Consider the following 15,406-nt stretch of genomic DNA (forward strand, 5'->3'; position numbering starts at 1 on the left):
GCCTATCAGGAGAAGTTGGGTCAGTAGAGGTGGGTAATACAAGTCCCGGTAGACAGCACACCCTACTAAGCCAGCATTCCCAGCTGACTAGTAGGTACCGACTAGTAGCGGCGGCCGGGAGGTTAGAGAACTCCCATTGGTAGAGAGCACACCTTGCTCAGAGGCTACTGCAGCTATACAGACGGTGCTGGGACAATATTATTGGCCAGGGGGTAGAGAAGTCCCTACTGGTTCGGTACACTTTACTGTTGGTGGTATCCAGGAGTACACAATCTGCTAAATGGCAGATCAAAGTTTTAAGGGGGATACTGCAGGTCCCCTTATTGAGACATACAAGGTTGACAGAGTAAATGAAGAACAGTGGTTGGGATCCATCCCAGACATCTGCTAAACAGAGAGACTGGATAGATAAACAAAAACAAAATAAAACTAAGAAGATAGGGGTAATGTTAGTGTACCAATTAGCAGGCCTAACTGAACAAGTAGGTGTCTCCACTAGCAGGTGGAGAAAAAGCCAAGAACAAATTGAGGAGCTGGGGGATAGGATAAAGGAGCGAGAGCAAAGATGAGAAAAAGTACAGGAGGAAAGTGAGACTGACTCTCTCCCCTCCTCTGAAACCATCCAGAAGGGACCAACTGCTCCCTCTGTTAGTTGAACTGTGCAAGAGTATAACTTAGCACTGGTTACCAGAGGAGGAACAGACTCACAGCCCAAAGTGAATTATAAACACTTCACCCCTGGGAGAGGCAGCAGATTATGGCCTCCCTGGGCAAATTACAGCCTAGAAGTGCAAACACCAGATTCTGGGAAGAGCTGGATAGTGTATAGGTAGGGCACCAACTACACCTGAGAGACATACACCAGCTGGTCCAGGTGAGCTTGCCCAGCAGATAAATGGATTCAGGTAGATGGCAAGACCCGATGCCACAGCAGCCTAAGACTTTAGGGGATGACGGTAGACACATGCCTTTGCCCTTACAGCTGAGATAGATGCCCAGCAGGTCCCGTTCGCCAATTTTAAAGAAGAAATCCAGAGGGTGTTTGGAAATGCTCCCACAAACTGGGGCAGATCATGATCAATAAGCAACTTCAAGGGAAAGGAGCCTCTGAATATGGGGAACGATTATTTAGGGTCTATCAGAAATGCTCAGGGCAAGCGAACCCAGATTGGTGGGGGGGGGGAAACGAGGCATTCATCCAAGCTTTTAGATATTGGCTCTCTAGTGCCCACCAAACCATCCTGAAAATGGAAGTAATAATGTCCCAGGATTATTATGATCTGGTTGAGTGGGCTAGCGGGGTGCAGGAGGCAGAAGCTCCTGCGATAAAGGCAAGACCTGACAAAGCGGACTACTGGAATGGAGACAAGAGTGGAATAAAACTATCCTGCCACAACTGTGGCTGACAGGGACACTTTACTCGAGAATGTAGGGCCCCAAAGGGAGGGAATAGAGCAGGGAACAATGCAAAATACTGCAGCCACTGCAAGAGAATAGGATACATAGAAGCAGGGTGCTGGGAAAGGCATGGGGCACCCCTCAACACCATCTGGAACACTGTGAATCCCAAGGTCAGCAGAGCTGACAACTAGATGCCCCCATTCGTGAGGGTAAGGGAGAGGGAGAATTTATGTGCCACAGTGATAGGAGGGAGATAATGTGAAATGCTAGTAGACACAGGAGCGGTTAAGGGATTTGTTTTTCTATTTAAGGGGACTTATACGACAGACACACCAGACCTCCCAAACCTGTTCACGGTAGGGACAACTGCACCCCTTACTGTACCATGCCCCAGCGAGGGACATGTTCGGAGAAGGATAGTGGCCCGCTCCATCAGTCAGGAGTCCTGTGCAGACTGGCAGGTGCCCACCACTTTGGGGTCATCATTGAGCTATGGATTCTTGGGATCTCTATCTTTGCGAGGCGCAGCAGGGGTTGTCAACGCTAAAAGCTGAAATTACCTTGTATGTGGCCTGACTATCTTAGGCAATAATATGTCAAAGCTCTGGAAGCAATTAGTACAGAGCTGGCTGAACTCAGACTCTACACATAGCAGATGCATTATGTAGTTGATTATCAATTAGCACAGCAAGGAGGAGTTTGTACAATTATTGGTCACAATTGTATCACCCATGTTATTGATGACTCTTAAAACATTACAGAAGCCGTCAAGAATATCCGAGACCAACTAGATAATTTGACAGGGAGCCACAATTACAGACAGTAGGCTAAATTGGTTGATAGATCAATCTTGGCACACGGGATAGTTCTCCTCATTTGCACTCATGCTGTCATTCTGTGTGGGCCTCTGGTGTTTAAAGCTCTGCTGTAATGCGATACTGACCAGAAATGTACCAGCAGCAAGTGTTACCATGGAAGAGCCCCCAACGAAATTGGCACTCCATAATACCCCTCAGGAGGAAGACCTCCTAGAGATGACCCACCTCTACATGTAAATTGGGTGGTCTGCGGGAGATATCCAAAGTCACCTCCTTGATCACAAAGAGGGGAGACACGCAAGATGGCCGCTGAACCGTAAGTTGGCCACTTGACACACAGGATGGCCGTCAGACCACAATATGCAGAGAGACAGCAGAGCAAACATAGATACTGCCTGGGGCCAGCAGAATGCCAGTACAATGCACTCACAACCTAGTTGATTAGTTTAAGGCAGGTGGGGGAGAGAGTACACATCAATAGTGTATACTGCCCGCTGAAGTGTCTGCCGACAGCTTTGACAGAAGTGCTAATAGTTTGATACAGAGTGATAATTAAGGCTGCAGTAATCGACCTTCTCAGGAAGAGTGATTAGTGCCCATTACTACAGCAATGGACTTCCGCGCAGACATTGAAACTGACAATGACTGCGCTGAAATTAACAAAGGATGCACTGGAACTGACAATGACTGCACCAAAACTATTTACGATTCTGCAAAGTTTACAACAAACAAACTATGTTACAGAGACAATAACCTCATCACTGACCTATTATATCACAAAATGTATAAAAGTATCTCGACATCTGCTCCTGGTTGAGAGAAGACTCACAGCTGACCACTGTGCTGTTGGTGTCTCTCTCTCCCCAGAGCTCCGATATTTCCTTGTACAATAAACTCTGTTGTTGAACCCCAACTCTGACTCTTAGGCTGCTGATTTTCCCCACAACACAGGCAATATATTTCTCACATTTCTTTGATACTTTTATTTTCGTGATGACAAAATGCTGGACTTTAAAATATTATTTCAGCTTCACAAAAGATGTAGCACATTGTTTTTTCAAGTTAGCATTAAAAAGGCATTTGTTAGGCTAGGCTTCTAATTATCTACTATCTTTCTTTCATTATAATTCAAACAAGATTGATTTCCTCCAGAAACAAGACAGTGGTAAGTGTCCAGCAGGTTAAAGAAACTATAATAGCAAAGATATTGTGAGCAAATGAATGGGAGTAGGTAGAATAGAGAACGGCTTATGCCCGAAACGTCGATTCTCCTGTTTCCCTGGATGCTGCCTGACCTGCTGCGCTTTTCCAGCAACACATTTTCAGCTCTGATCTCCAGCATCTGCAGACCTCACTTTCTCCAGAATAGAGAACAGCCTAATCTAGACTCTAATCTAGAGAACAGCCTACTGAGCTCACTCTACCACTCAATACAATCATGGTTAATCATCCACTTCAATGCATTTTCCAATACTATTGCCATTCTCCTTTTAGTCACTGATATTTAAAAATCCTTAAATCTCTACTTTAAATACATTCAATTATTGAGCTTTGGGACAGAGGATTGCGAAGAGTCACAACCTTCTGAGTAAACAAAATCATCAGCTCACTCCGAAGAGGCTTGGCCCTTATTTGAAATTGTCTCTTGTTTCGAGACTCTCTAACGAATGGAAACATCTTACCTGCATCAACGTTTTCTAACCCTCTTAAGTATGCTGTAAGTTTCAATGAGATCACCTCTCATTCTTCTAAACTGCAGAGAATGTAGGCTCAGTTTTCCCAATCTCTCTTCAGACAACAGCCTTAGTGTACCAGGAACAAGTCAAGCGAACCCTTGTTGCAATCTCAATTACAATAATATCCTTCCTAAGGTAAGGGGAGCAAAAGTGCACACAGTACTCCAGGTTCAATTGAACAAAAGTTCAAAACAGTTAAAGGAAAACCTTGCTACACCCCTATTTAAATCAACTTGCAATGAAGACTAGCACACCATTCACCTCAAAGTTCCTGCTGAACCTCCATAACAGCCTTCAGAATCTTACTAACGAGAACACCTGGGTTCAACATGCCACAAGCAGATGCCAATGTGTCGGCACACCATTCGGCATTCATGGAACTTCCCAGCACCTGATTGGCCACATTCCTTAGAGGGAACGTCGCCCAGATCCCTTGGTACATCTCCACTTCCTAAATTCTTACTCTTCTAAGAAATACTCTGCACATCTACCCTTCCGAAGATTGATAACTTCCCATTTTCCACATGATATACCATCTGCCTTGCTCTCGCCCTCTCATCAAGTCTGTCCAAATCTCTCGAAGCCGCTTTGTATCTTCCTCATTGTCATTTCCACCTGACTTTGTCATCCCTGAACCTGGAAATATTATATGCGGTTCCTCAGCCAAATCTTCGATATATCTTCTGAACAGCCGGGTACCCAAGTACTGATGCTTGTAGTACGCACTAGTCACAGTCTGATTCATTATATTCTTGCTGCAAAACAGAAAATCTGCACACTACCTAAGAAAACAGTCACTCGCTTCCTTTTGTTGTTGACTTTTTTTTGTATATGAACAAAGGAACAGAAGTAAGCTGTGTAGCTGCTCAAGCATCTTCTGCTGTTTCAATAAATTCCCTATTTACTTAATTTATCAATCTCCCTTTGCAGTTTAGACTTCCATCTATGTAATTTACAAAGTCATCTTATTTTATGTCATCACAAATTTCGATATGTGGTTTGCTGTTGAATTATCATAACGGTTAATCAATACAGTATAGTAAATGACTGAAGCCCAAGTACAGAATATTACCAGACTCCACAATTCAGGCAAGCAGTGATAGTCAGTCACTCAATAATTACAAGCACATTTCTTGATATCATCCTTAACCAGTAAAGCACCTCCACCTCCTCCTTGTCTTTTCTTTCGGAATACAGAGTACCCTTGGACATTTACGTCCCAGTCCTGATCCTTCTGTAACTACGTTTCAGTAATCCCCACCAGCTCAAACCCATTTGTTTCTGTTTGTGCTGTCAGCTCATCAACTTTATTCCAAAAACTGTGTGCATTTAGGTACAAAACTTTTAAATAAGTTCCACAGCTCCACAGGGACTGTTTCCACACTGGAGGGATTCCTGATAGGCACAGCAGTAATTATAGATGATTTGAACATGAATGTTGATTGGATTAATAAACTTGGCAAGAGTAGCCTCGAAGAAGGATTCACAGAGTATGAGGATTTGTTTTTTTTTTGAGCAACATGTCATGGAGACAACCAGAGAACTGGTTATTTTAGATTTGGTATTACGTAAGAAGGAAGAATTGATGAATGGTCTTGTACTTCAGGATTCTCTAGGAAGAAGTGACCACAACATGCAAGAGTTTCAAATTCGGACTGAAAGACTGAGGACAGACTCACATATGAGAGTTGGAGTGTTGGGCCATGGTAATTATACAGGCTTGAGGAAGGAGTTGGCCCAAGTTGTTTGGGCAAAAATATTAAAGGCGAGGACAGTTGATGAACAGTGGCAAATATTTAGGGAGATACTAAATACTTCTCAATTAAAATATAACCCTGACAGAAAGAGGAATTATAAACAGGTGAAAAATCATCCATGGCTTAACAAGGACATCAAGAATAACATACCAAAAGTTCCCATAAATATATAAAAAGGAAGAGAAAATAAATGTTAGTCCTTTAGAGGATGAAAATGATGAGGTAATAATGGGAAACTCAGAAATGGCAGTGGTACTAAACCAATATTTTGTCTCTGGTTTCAAAGTGAAACATAATAATTTCTTCCCAAAAATTGTAGTTACCACAGAGGAACTTTGTGAAATTACTATAATGAGGGAGAAGGTATTAAGTAAACTGGTAGGATTACAGGCAGATAATTCCCTGAGGCCTAATGGCCTGCGCCTGAGGGTATTAAAGGAGGTGGCAGCACAGATAGTCAATGCATAAGTTATGATATTCCAAAATTTCCTGGAGTCTGGAAAGGACCGTTAGATTGGAAACATGATAATGTGACCCCCTTCTTCAAAAAAGGAGATCGGCAAAAAGTGGAAAACTATAGACCAACTAGTTGACCTCTGTAGTGGGGAGTTGCTGGAGTCAATCATAAAGAAGGAAATAACTGAATATTTATAAAAGCATAACTCAATTCAACAGCGTCAGCACAGTTTCATGAAGGGCAAATCATGTTTGACAACATTGCTGGAGTTCTTTGAGGATGTAACTAGCAAGGTGGATAATGGGGATCCAGTGCATGTGGGATATGTAGACTTCCAGAAGGCATTGACAAGATACCACATAAAAGATTGATCCAGAAGGTGAGATCCCAGGGGCTAAGAGTAGAGTATTGGCTTGGACAGAGGATTGGCTGACTGATAGAAAGCAGAGAATAGGGATAAATGTGCCTTTCTCTGGATGGCAAACTATAACTAGTGAGGTACCACAGTGTTTAGTTTTGGGACCTCAACTCTTTACAATCTATATAAATGATACACATGCAGATAAAGGTGTAACATAACAAAATTTGCAAATGACACTACAATAGTTGGGAAAGCAGGCTGTGATGAGGAGTTAAGAGTTTATAGATGGATATTGATAGGCTGGGAGAATGGGTGAGAACGTGGCAGATGAAGTTTGCTGTGGATAATTGCAAGGTTTTCCATTTTGGCTGGAAAAATAGAAAGGCAAATTATTACTTAAGTGGGAACAGATTCAAAGTGCATCATTCCAAAGGGACCTAGGTGACCTTGTACATGAATCGCTTAAAGTAGATATGCAGCTATACCAGATAATAGGAAAGGTAAGCGGAATAGTGGCATTTATTGCATAAAGCCTGGATTATAAAAGAAAAAAAGTGTTGTTATAATTACATAAGGCATTGCTGTGACTACACCTGGAATATTAGAACATAGAACATAACAGCGCAGTACAGGCCCTTTGGCCCTTGATGTTGCACCGACCTGTGAAACCAATCTGACGCTCACTTAACCTACCATTTTCATCCATATGTCTATCCAATGACCATTTAAATGCCCTGAAAGTTGGCGAATCTACCGCTGTTGCAGGCAAGCCATTCCCTACTACTCTGAGTAAAGAAACTACCTCTGACATCTGTCCTGCATCTATCACCCCTCAATTTAAATCTATGTCCCCTCATGCTAACAATCACCATCCAAGGAAAAAGGCTCTCATTGTCCACCCTATCTAATCCTCTGATTATCTTATATGTCTCAATTAAGTCATCTCTTAACCTTCTTCTCTCTATCGAAAACAGCCTCAAGTCCCTCAGCCTTTCCTCGTAAGACCTTCCCTCCATACCAGGCAACATCTGAGTAAATCTCCTCTGAACCCTTTCCAAAGCTTCCACATCCTTCCTATAATGTGGTGACCCAGAACTGTATGCAATACTGCAAGTGCGGCCACACCAGAGTTTTGTACAGCTGCAGCATGACCTCATGGTTCCGAAACTCAATCCCTCTACTAACAAAAGTTAATATACCATATGCCTTCTTAACAACCCTATCAACCTGGGTGGTAACTTTCAGGGATCTATGTACCTGGGCACCAAGATCTCTCGGCTCATCTACACTACCAAGAATCATACCATTAGCCCAGTACTCTGCATTCCTGTAACTCCTTTCAAAGTGAATCACCACACACTTTTCTGTATTAAACTACATTTGTAACCTCTCAGCCCAGCTCTGCAGCTTACCTATGTCCCTCTATAACCTGCAACATCCTTCAGCACTATCCACAACTCTACCGACCTTAGTGTTGCCCGCAATGTACTAACCCATCTTTCTATGCCCTCATCCAGGTCATTTATAAAAATGACAAACAACAATGGACCTAAAACAGATTCTTGCGGTACCCCACGAATAACTGAACTCCAGGATGAGCATTTCCCATCAACCACTACCCTCTGTCTTCTTTCAGCTAGCCAATTTCTGATCCAAACCGCTAAATCACCCTCAATTCTGTGCAATAGCCTATCAAGGGGAACCTTATCAAATGCCTTACTGAAATCCATATACACCACATCAACCGCTTTACCCTCATCCATCTGTATGGTCACCTTCTCAAAAAACTCAATAAGGTTTGTTAGGCATGACCTACCCTTCATAAAACCATGTTGACTATCCCTAATCAACTTATTCCTTTTTAGATGATTAAAAATCTTATCTTTTATAACCTTTTCCAACACTTTACCCACAACGAAAGTAAGGCCCACTGGTCTATAATTACCAGGGTTGTCGCTACTCCCATTCTTGAACTAGAAAACAACATTTGCTATTCTTCAGTCTTCTGGCACTATTCCTGTCGACAATGATGACATAAAGATCAAAGCTCTGCAGTCTCCTCCCCGGTTTCCCAGAGAATCCTAAGACAAATGCCATCTGGCCCAGGGGATTTATCTATTTTCACACTTTCTAGAATTGCTAACACCTCCTCCTTGTGAACCTCAATCCCCTCTTGTCTCATAGCCTGTATCTCAGTATTCTCCATGACATCATCTTTTTCCAGTGTGAATACTGACAAAAAATATTCATTTAGTACTTCCCCTGCCTCCTCTGACTCCACGCACAGCTTCCCACTACTGTCCTTGATTGGCCCTGATCTTACTCTAGTCATTCTTCTAATCCTGAGATACCTGTACAAAACTTTAGGGTTTTTCTTGATCCTAACGGCCAACGACTTCTCATGTCCCTTCCTGGCTCCTCTAAGCTCTCTCTTTAGGTCCTTCCTAGCTAAATTGTAACTCTCAATTGCCCTAACTGAGCCTTCATACCTCATCCTAACATAAGCCTTCTTCTTCCTCTTGACAAGAGATTTAACTTCTTTAGTGAACCACGGCTCCCTCGCTCGGCCAACTTCTTCCCTGCCTGACAGATACATACTTATCAAGATTTGGAGATGCCGGTGTTGGACTGGGGTGTACAAAGTTAAGAATCACACAACACCAGGTTATAGTCCAACAGATTTAATTGGAAGCACACTAGCTTTCGGAGCGACGCTCCTTCATTATCACCTGATGAAGGAGCGTCACTCCAAAAGCTAGTGTGCTTCCAATTAAACCTGTTGGACTATAACCTGGTGTTGTGTGATTTTTAACTTTATACTTATCAAGGACACACTGCAGCTGTTCCTTGAATGAGCCCCACATTTCAATTGTGCCCATCCCCTACAGTTTCCTTCTCCATCCAATGCATCCTAAATCTTGCCTAATAGCATCAGAATTGCCTTTCCCCAGCTATAACTCTTGCCCTGTGGTATATATCTATCCCTTTCCATTGTTAAAGTAAACATAACCGAACTGTGGTCACTATCGCCAAAATGCTCACCTACTTCCAAATCTAACACCTGGCCTTGTTCATTACCCAGTACCAAATCCAATGTGGCCTTGCCCCCACTGGCCTGTTTATACACCGTGTCAGGAAACTCTCCTGAACACATTGAACAAAAACTGACCCATCTGAAGTACTTGAACTATAGTATTTCCATTCAATACTTGGAAAGTTCAAGTCCTCCACAACAACTACCCTGTCACTCTTGCTCCTATCGAGAATCATCTTTGCTATCCTTTTGTCTACATCTCTGGAACTATTTGGGAGCCTATTGAAAACTCCCAACAAGGTGACCTCTCCTCTTCGGTTTCTAACCTCAGTCCATACTACCTCAGTAGACAAGTCCTCCACGTCCTTTCTACCACCGTAATACTGTCCTTGATTAGCAATGTCAGTATTGTGTCCAGTTTTGGTCTCCTTATTTGAGGAAGGATGGGCTGACACTGGAGGCAGTTCAGAGAAGGTTCACCAGAGTGAGAGGAGACAGATTCAAAACTAAGATGAGGAGAAACTACTTCTCTCAGAGGGTTATGAATCTGTGCAACTCCCTGTCCCAGAGTGCAGTGGAAGCAGAATCAACCAATCGTACTCATACAGCACAGGAAGAGACTCTTTGGATTCAAGAAAGAAATAAATGTGTTTCTGATTAAAGTTGGGATAAACAGCTATGGGGAGCAGGCAGGAAAGTGGAGTTGAGACCAGGATAAGATCAGCCAGGATCATGTTAAATGGTGGAGCGGACTCGAAGGGCTGAATGCCTACTCCTGCTCCTAATTCCTATGTTCCTAAAGAACCATCCTTAATCTTTGACTCCTTCCAGACAGCCAAGTTCCTAACTGACCTTCAAATCCAGAAGAATCCATTTTAGCTGGCTGTCCCTTATGAAGCACTTTAAAAAGTACCTTCAAAAGTTCCAAATAAGCAATATTTCCTTCTCACTATTTTAATCAGTTTGTTTGAATAATTCAATCAGATTCCTCAGGCATGACCCACCCTTCACAATCCATGCTGGGTCTCTCTGATAGCATTTTTGGTTAAGGAATCAAATTGCAACGGTGAAGAGGGCTGATATGCTAATGAAGCATCAAATTAAACCACATGGACTGAACTCTTTAAAAAAGGGGCAGCCACACTACTTGGAATGTACAATATACCCTCAAAAATAGTGGGAGATGGCAGAAGAGCATTTATATAGGCAAATATTTGATTACAATAAATAGGGCAATAATGTTTGGGGATTTTAACTACCCTAAATATCAACTGGGATATAAACAGTGTGAAAAGCACAGAGGACATTAAATCCGTGGACACCATTCAAGAGAAATCCTTTAGCCAGCATGGAACATCCCACACAAAGGGGGCATAATTCTGGATTTAATCTTAGGAAATGAAGCCAGTTAAATGGTAAGGTCACAACAGGTAAGCATTTTGGACATAGTGGAAGAAGTGGCAAATTAAATCTGGAGAAATATGAGACAATGCAATTAGGGAAGACAAACAAAGATAAAGAAAACATGACAAATGGCAGGATACCAATGTGGGTGGGGGAAATGTGAGACACTGGAGTTCATGACCACAAGTTTTTGAAGGTGGCAGGACATGCATTTGGATGGTAAAGAAAGCATGTGCAATGCTTTCCATCATTGGATGAGGTACAGAATACAAAAGCAGGAGCGTAATGCCGGAACTATCTAAATTAGCTAGTTAAGCCACACCTGGAATTTTGTGTACAGTTCTGGATGCTGCATTGCAGGAAAGACAAACTGCCATGGAAACAATGCAGAGGAAATTTCAAAGGATTTCACCAGAGCTTGAAAGTTGCAGCTATGAAAATATATTGAATCGGCAAGGAGGTCTTTCCTGAGAGTGAGTTACTCAGGAAAGTTACTTAAGAGGCCCAGATAGTGTAGTCAGAAAAGACCTGTACCCCTATCAGAGATTACAAGGGATACAAACTAAAGGTGATTTCAAGAAGAATGAGAGAGGACATGAGCAAAAACTAAAGTTTGCTGCCCAGCGCTGGTTGAGATGGAAGCCCTGAACTTGTTTAAATAGAACTTGTGATTTCCACAGGTCAGGTAATTTCAAGAAAATTATTTCCTTAAGTCGGGGGAATCAAGGACCATAGTATATGAGTTACAGTGATCTTGCTATAACCTGCAAGACGATGGATAAGGAGTTGGAAGGCAGGATTACAATGGTCAGCTGATTCGTTTTTAGCCTCTCAGCTCACTGATACAATGGGTTGAAAGGCCTCTGTCTGTGCTATAATTTTCTTTGGTTCTGGTCTGCACATCCAGTCAACCTACTTTAAGTTACAAACTCAGCCATTTCCTACTGATAAGATAATGATCTATAATTCTCTGGCATATCTTTCTCTCTCCTTCTCTCATTAAGGATGGAAAATGACTGGGAATAAGTAAAATAACTGAAAAGTTATATTTAGGTTAAATAATCCTTCACCTCTTCAGTACTACATTTATGAAAGTCTACAATATAGCAAAATGATGAACAGAAATATATTCTCAATATACTTCCAATGTCAGAAAATGTTCAGTTCTGAAGAGGAGTCAAATTGGATTTGAAACATTAACCCTCCTTCTCTTTCTGGAGATGCTGCCAGACCTGCCACAGTTCTCCAATACTTTCTATTTTTATTTCTACACATAGGCCACAGTTTTGTTTTTATTCGTACAGTTTGGTGCCTTCCCCTTCTTGTTTTCAAATGACCTCAATCATACATAACCAAAACTGAAAAGAAACCAATTAAGCACCTCAGATAACTATTTGTAAACGACAGGCTGGATTTCCAGTCTGTGACGTTGGAAATATATTTGGAAGTACATTTCTACTGGTGATTTCGTTTTGTGGTTGACCACTTTTGAGAATGTAATACTGAAAGAGCACGGGAAAATTTTATTTCCTCAGTTTCTAAATTAAAACTCAAAATTCCCAGTCACTCTGCTACTTGAGAGAGAGAGAGAGAGAGAGAGGGAAAAAAAACAGGAAGTTATGATCATTTAGTCCATTGGGAAATGGTGTGAGTCTGCAGGTAAAAGTGGGTGAAGGAATGACTTAAACATTTTCAGCTGATCAGAGAGTCACTGTCGATTTGTAAAGATGTCTGAGGTAGTCTGGTTTAATTTTTTGGAGTGAATTAAATGGGAAGGGGAATATCTATCAATGTTGTTTAATTGGAATTCTAGATGGCGCTTGTTAATATTTCTCATAAGTGGCTGTCAGCTAAAGTTAATGCTCACAAATTTGAAGGCAAATTACTGATCAAGTTAGGAAATTGACCAAGTGGACAGGATCAAAGGAACTTTAGTTTCTCCTGTATTTTCTGCTGTTATTTTAAGTCTCCGGCATTTGCAATATTTTGTTTTGCCGATCTGTAGATCCTGGAGCAAAAAGGAGATTAAAAAGATACTCCAAAGAACAAAAAACCCCGCCCAAATGTTAAGATAACAAATACACATGATTATAACATACATTCATAACAGTATAAGAAATAGGAGCAGGGGTACAGAATATAGCCTCTCAAGAGTGCTCTGCCATTCAATATGACCAGGGCGAATCTTCTGCCTCAATTCCACTTCACTACCTGCTCCCCATATAGCCTGAGATTCCAAATGTCTACCTCTCTTCATCTTAAATGTATTTAATGGACCACCAACAACACACCAGGATAGAGAAAAGATTCACAACTGTTTTGAGTGAAGATTGCTGAGGAAACCATTTTAAAAATTCTTGCTACACAAAACATTTCTGCCACTAACGGAAGCTACAATAGTTGCTGACATTGCCATTGCCGACAGGGTTACTAAGCATGTATGTGAATATACATAGTGTAGTAAGTACAGTAAATATGCTAACACAGCAGTTCCAGGTGCAGATTGCCTCGTGGAATTTTGATGTTATGGCGGTAAGACAGACTTAGCTCAAGGAAGAGCAAGATTGGATGTTAAATACTCCTGGGTACAAGAAATTCAACAAGATATTACAGTAAGGAAAGGTGAAGGGGTGGCAATGTTGGTTAAGATAGGTATTGCAATGCTGATCAAAAGGATCTTGCAAAAGTCCAGACATTAAATCAATTTGATGAGAACTAAAGAACAAAAAGGGTACGAACACATTGCTAGGTATAGACCACGTACGAATGGAAAGGACATATAAGAACAAATCTGCAGGAAGTTATAGGGATATGCCAACATTATGGACAAGTTATAATGGCAGACTTCAATAACCCAAACAAAGACTGAGATACTTGGCATCTGCTGGATGTCGAGGGCATTCCAGAATCGGGCACAGGAGAGCTTCCTAAAGCACCATGTTTCCAGTTCAACAAAAAGGTTGGACCTGGTCTTGGAAATGAGGTGGGCAAAGTGGATCAAGTGTCAGTTGGGAAATATTTAGGAGACACTAATCATTGTATTGTAAGGTTCATGATGATAGTGGTGAATGAGATACAACAATCCACGGTAAGAAAATCAAATGGCGGCAAGTGGGCTTCAATGGGATAAGATCAGAATTGTTAGGATTGCCTGGAATGAGAGGCTGGCAGGAAAAACGGTAACTGAACAATGGGCTACCTTCAAAGAGGAGATGGTTCAGAAACAGTCAAGGTGTATTGCCTCAAAAGGGAAAGTTTGAACAGATAAATCCAGAACTCACTTGATTACAAAGGAGTTATAAATTAAAATAATGAAGAAAAAGTGTGCTTCCAACAAGTTTCAGGTCAAAAATAAAATTGAGAATCAAGAGAAATTACAAAGGCTCAGTGGGAATGTGATAAAGTAGAGGAATTATAAGAAAAGAATGGCAGCCAACATAAAGAGGTGTGCCAAAGTCATCCCAGCCATAACATCGTAAAAGCGTGGTAAATGGAGAAACAGGGTTGATTAGGGATGAGAAAGGGGATTTATATCTGGAGGCAAGGGGCACAGCTGAGCTGTTAAATGAATACATTGCACCTAACTTTACCAAAGAGGCAGACGTGCTATCCAGGCTATGGTGACAGAGCAGGGAGCTCAGTCACTAGAAGTATTCAAAATTAATCAGGCTGAAATGTTGGATAGCCTGCTGGTACTGAAAGTTCATGCAGCAGTACTGGATGAGATGCATCAAGGATTCTGAAGGAACTAAGAGTGGAAATTGCGGGGACACTCTCACAGTCTTTCAGTCTTCCTCAGACACAGGGGAAGTGCCAGAAGACTGGAAAGTTGAAGATATTATGGCCTTGTTGCCAAAAGGCTGTGAGGATAAGCCCAGCAATTACAGGCCAGTCAGTTTAACTTCAGTGATGGGGAAGCCTCTTGAGTCAATTATTCAGAATAGAATTAGGAGTTACATAGAAACATTTGGGCTGATTAGGAAAATTTAGTGTGGATTTCTAAAACAGAAATCATCTTTAAAAAATTTGTTAGAATTTTTTGAAGAGGCAACAGAAAGGCTTGATGAAGGTAAAGCTGTTGACACATGCACATGGACGTTCAGAAGGTGTTTGATACTGCGCCACAATACAGACTTGTGAGGAAAGTTACAGGCCATGGAATAAATGTGTCAGTAGAAATGTGGATACAAAATTGAGAGTAATGAACAGTGGATATCTCTTGGGCTAGAGAAAGGTTTGGGGTGGAGTCCCCAAGGGTCAATAGTAGGACCCTTGCTTTTCTTGATATATATTAATGATCGGGATCTTGCTGTGCAGGGGACAATTTCAAAGTTCGCAGGTGACACAAACCTCGGAAGAATCATAAACTGTGAGGAGGACAGTGTTAGAGTCCAAAAGGACATAGTTGGTGGCACAATTCTCAAGGGGTCGGAAGGGT

Source organism: Chiloscyllium plagiosum, chromosome 5, assembly GCF_004010195.1.
Source record: "Chiloscyllium plagiosum isolate BGI_BamShark_2017 chromosome 5, ASM401019v2, whole genome shotgun sequence".
NCBI lineage: Eukaryota > Metazoa > Chordata > Chondrichthyes > Orectolobiformes > Hemiscylliidae > Chiloscyllium > Chiloscyllium plagiosum.